Here is a 6,000-nt window from a genome sequence, read left to right as displayed (position 1 = left end):
CGAACTAGAATCACTAGAACTAGAGGAACCACTCCCTAACTTCTTGAATGACTTCTTTCGAGCTTTCAGCAAATCTTGCTTTCCACTCGTGTTGCCACGATCAACTCGAAGAGGGGATTGCTGTGTCTGGGGTTGCTTCACACACAACCTTGTTAATTGTCTAATCAAATTCGCCTCCGCTCTCTTCGCTCTACTCAAGACATCAGCAAAATGGTGAGGTCGCTGTATGTTCATCAATGCAACTATCTCTGAGTTCAATCCTCTGATGAATTGATCCGCTATAGCTTCATCATTTCAAGCTAAATGAGGAGCAAAACGCAGTAGAGTAGAGAATTTAGCCACATATCCTTCAATATTCAGTTGCCCTTGGCTCAAATTCTGAAATTCTGCTCTTTTGTCCTCCCGGTAGGAAACAGAAAAAAATCTTTGATAGAATTCAATTTTGAAAACTTCCCACGTGATCACAGTACCACATTGTGCTAATACTCCTTTGATTGTAATCCACCAACTTCTGGCAGCCTCTCGTAACTGGTGAAATACCAATTTAACTCTCTGTTCATCTGTACAATCGAGTAAATCAAACAAAATTTCTATATCATCAAACCAGTTCTGACAATCTTCAGATGTCTCGGTACCACTCAGAATCGGCGGCTGTAATAACTGAAATCCTCTCATCTTAGCTTCTATCTGAGTTTCTGATGCATCTATCTGTTCAGTCGAAGTACTACCCCTTTCTGGAATTCTCCGAGGCGGTATATCTGAATATCAAACAAATCAATACCCAATCTATATAATCTGTCTCAGCCCCCCTCTGATCATATACCTCTGATTCAGACTCGGTTCTGATTCAGTCTTGGTAATTACATGCTGTAATCAACTCAGATAACAAACAACATGTAATAGGGAAAGCAATAAATCATGCTAGCACACACAATGTAAGTCAATATTGAAATAATTCTCATGCTAGCAATCACATGCAAGGGAAGAAAATTCAATCTACCCCGCTCATTCTCTTCTATCTCAGTCTAAAAGATCTATCAACTCTGACTATCTCAATCTAAAGGATCTATCGCTCTGATACCACCTGTTGTGGGGACCCGGACGCTAATCATCTTCTTAATCATATTTGGGATTTAATTATCAATTCAGATAAATGGGGTCTAAAAATTTTTCTTTTTAACATATAACTGCGGAAGGTAATGGAATCTAAATAATATACACTGCTGTATAAAAATACATTTCAGTATTAAAAGTACAATAATGTACAACAGTCTAATCTAAGGTTCAACTACTAAAGTCAAGTATTAAACCAAATCTACATTCAAGTCCGGAATCACCACGCTAACTTGTCTTCTCTCATCATCATCTTGACCCCGATCCTGCCCCACCTGTTGTCATGCACACATACAAAACAAGACAACAGCCGGATAACTCCGGTGAGAATAAATCCCAGTATAAAACATGGTAAACATGCATGTACACAATATAAATCATAGAGCATACTAACATGCATAAAATCAATAACCATGGGTTTCTTAGTCTAGAAAACTAAATCAGAATAAGCATGCAGTAACAATGGGTTACAAAATCTCTTGAACCATAATAAAATAAACATGCAAGTACTAACAATGGATCCCTTGTTCTAGGAACCAATCTATCTAAACATGTAATTCAAATCAAATCATATCTTGACTCGACTCAATCTAACTCTAGGGATCCCGGTGTGAATAAGACGTCGCGATCTGTCACCTACCCTACCACTCGGGGTGACTGTACTTCTTATTCTTAGACTTCGGTCTGATCTGTATCCAATTCTCTAAAATAGGAGAGGTGATCTTCTCCTAAGCTGTGATATCACCGAACGTCTAGTAGTTTGACTGTTATGTCTAACTTTCCTATCTTAAATGCAATGAATAACAATCTATAAACAAAGCATAATCATCTTAAAATATTTGAATACAAAATCCATAAACAAATCATAATCATATTATAAAATAAGCAACAATAGTTCTAGTATGTGATTTTATTGGGAAACTCAAATGGGATCTCAATTGAGTTGTATCTTCCCGAATATCACATGCATTATACCTTTCTTTTGTAGTCCCGGTCTGAAGTAATATCAGTTCTGAACTCAAGACTGTCTCTGTAAATCTGAAACGACATATCGATAATCATAATATCAACCTTCCATTCTCAATTCAATACTGAATCTGATTAATCTGAATTTAATTCAAATTATCGGCATAACGGCACAATCTCAATATCCCCGTAAATACCATATCAAGAAATATCAATTACAAATCATAACCTATATCCGATACAATCTGTAATCAAACAATAATCTAAATCTTTCCGGTTTTCAGTCCATATAATCAGAAATTCATAACAATTTCATAATCAGTCTGTTCTTCGATCTGATTTCAATTCTACGATGTCTAACATATCCAGAACAGCATATATAAATCATATCAAATTCCTACAACATCATATTTTCAAATGATAATAGAACTCAGTAAAACTTACGTCCAGTTGTAGCTGTCGACGAGAGGATCACAAAACTGTGCTCGGATTGAAATTCGGATAACCGGATCTTGTATAATCAAATTTTTAAGGCAAAATGAAGCTTGAGGAATTTTCATTCATGGAAGTCTCGATTCTTTCTTCAAGATTTAAAGGGAAATGCAAATGTATATAACAACTTGTATGGTGGTGACAAGTGTCCCACTCAACGTTCCATATTTGCACTTTAGTCCCTCAACTTTTCACTATTTGCAAATCGGCCCCTATTCAATCTTTTCGATTCAATTTCAATCCTAAATAAGTTCAAACATCTTGGAATATAATTCAACACTCCATAATTCTCTAATCCAATAATCTCGGCTTAAAATAATATCATTTCTATAATCTCGGACCTTACATAAGCCGTTCAACACATTGAACTATTTTACTTCTCAACGGGATCTAGAAAGCCAGCACTTGTGTGGCCCTCAATGGTTCATTGATACAACTAGCCGTGGGTTCACATCTCCATGTGATTCGGACTAAACATGTCCTTATATGAGCATACCCCAATTGCTCCATTCTTACTTATCAACTCCTTGATAACATGAACGTCAGAACTCAAGTCTGATAGTACCCAACCAATCATGTTAAACGCCTAGCAGCATCGCTTACATGATTCCCTAGGTATCAAATGATAGTGCCTGCAAGAACCATTCAATTATGGTTAGCGTACAGTACGGTCCCTTCAACTCATATATCCCGACCGATTCGACAACCATTAGTTTATCGAGAGTTGTCAATGAATTGATACTATGTGTCATGCCGTAGTTGCATCGATGGTGTAATCTATGAAACTCCTTTCATAATTACCACCATACTCTGATCAGAGATTTCACACTACATATACATGAAAACACATAGGATATCCATACCCGATGGTAAGCGGTGAATCCCCGACTACAATGCATCGACTCCTATATGTTTCGACAGAACACCCAACCTTGCCACCTGATGACCCCTTGAGAGTCGGTAAACAAGTCAAAGATTAATGCTAGCACATAGAGTCTCAATGTTGTCCCGGGTCATAAGGACTAATGGTGTACAACCATAAACTAGGACGTTTCCACTCGATAAGTGAGAACCACTTGGAAAGTCCTTTAATGGAGGGTTGTTCAGTGCACTCTACCAGGAGCACCTATCTGCATGCTTGGACATCACAATGTCCCCTACCAATGAAACATGGTACTCACATCGCAGATACTAGTCTCTAACTCGAGCGGCCTATATCCTTCTTAGCGGCGGCTGAATCGACTAGGAACTGTTTAGAATATACAGTATTCCAAATATGAGTTTCATGATACTCATCATATGAGCATCTCATAATCTTTCTACTATTTGTCTATTCAAGGACTTTATCTATGCAACTATCATGGGTATACAGATAAAGATGTGCCAAAACAATAATTTCAAATATAATTAAAATAAAGATCGTTTATACATAGAGTTTCATTGTGAACACTCGGCCAACACTTGGCTCGACGGGCACCTACTCTAACACATACTCTGTAAAACATGGCTTTAAGACATTGAATACCATCAATCAATGAATCATAAATAACATAGCAATAACAATAACAATGAGATGGTATTCCTCTTTTCTCTGGTATGGATTGATATCAATAGCAACTCTGTCTGTGGTTCTCGTATCCCATCGATATAAAAGCCTATGGTCGTTGATCAACTAATTGCATGCAATCTCTGACTATGTATCTATCAATCAATAAAACATTTAAACTCTTTCTCTTTGGTATTTAAACAACACTTTGCAATCACTTACTCTTTTGTATTCCCTTTTCAATACAATTGAGACATACAATGCCTCCAATAGATATACAAGTGAATCAATACATAATTATGAAGCCAATGAAGGGAATAACACATTAAAACCTTTGAAATACAATACATATACATCATGTGAGCACAAGGGATGAAATTCCACTTACAAACCACAAGAACACCTCAATCTAAGCTCTTGATACACCACCTACAACAATAATCCATAAATAACACCATCATCAACTCAATATCCAAGAACCCAAGTCAAATAACCCATTAAACCAACTCATACAACAAACCCATATCATCTCTTCTCCAAAACCAAGAAATAATACAACCAAAAGCTTACCTTAACTTCTTAGAGCAACCAAGAACCTCGATCTCAACTCGAAAATCCAACTATAAGCTTGAATCAAAGATGGGAAGTGAAAGAAATGAGGGAAAACCCTTGCCTACCAAGAGAAAATCGAGAATGGAGAGGAAAGAAAAGGGGAAAAAGTGAAGTCAACTCATCCAAAAAGCACTTTAAATCTCGACCATACCTCTACTGTTCATCACCGCGGGTGCGCTACTCTTTGTACCGCGGGTGCGGTAAGCTCACGGCACACCACCAAAAATTCTGAAATTGATGACCGCGGGTGCGGTCCTGCAATTACCGCGGGTGCGGTACTAACATCACTGCGGGTGCGGTGAAACCACGGGAAAAACACAAAAATCCAACAATTACGACCGCGGGTGCGGTCCTTACACTGAGTGCGGGTGCGGTGCTGCCACGGCAGAAACAAAATCTCAAGCAACTAAAATCTAACCAAAACTCTGAAACGAAATAACCAACACCAACTAACAACATCAAAACCACCAAGCAACTATAACCAGTCATACTATAACACATAAACACAACTCTTAAAATCACTACTAAACTCAAACTTAATCAATAAATCCATAACATACGAAAACTTAAACCGTACCATACACCGAGCTCGTCTATTACAGAAACCCTTGTCTCCAAGGAGAGAAAATCGAGAAGTGAGGGAAAATAATGGGGAAAAGTGAACCAATCATCCAATTATATCACTTAAAATCTCGAAACACGACTTCACTGTTCATTACCACGGGTGCCCTCTTACCTCTACCGCGGGTGCGCTAAGCTCACGGCAACACAACCATAAATCTGAAATCGACGACCGCGGGTGCGGTCCTAACATTACCGCGGGTGCGGTGCCTTCACCGCGGGTGCGGTGTAAGAATATGATTTATTATTTTATTAGTATTAATATTATATTTATTGGTTATTTTGGAGTTCAAAACATTGACAAACATGAGTTCAAAACATTGACAAACATGAGCTCAAAACATTGAAAAACAAGAATTCAAAACATTGAAAAAACAAGAGTTCAAAACATTGAAAAACAATTGTGCCCAAATCCTTGACTAAAATAATTAAAACATTTTAAAGCATGCATTAAATTATAAAAATTATTCTCCAATCTTACCTATAAATAGATGTATTGAGTTTGAGAGAAATCACACCAAAACCTCTTCAGTTAGAGCAAGCTTGAAGTTTGAAACCATCAACCTTCCTTGAAGTGAAATTTAGGAGCAATAATTCTGTTCTACTTCTGAAAATTCGTCCCATCACTCCCGACCTCAGAATCCGATCTC

The sequence above is a fragment of the Primulina eburnea genome, chromosome 8 (genome assembly GCF_022965805.1).
Source record: "Primulina eburnea isolate SZY01 chromosome 8, ASM2296580v1, whole genome shotgun sequence".
Lineage (NCBI taxonomy): Eukaryota > Viridiplantae > Streptophyta > Magnoliopsida > Lamiales > Gesneriaceae > Primulina > Primulina eburnea.
Note: the sequence above shows the minus strand (reverse complement) of the source record.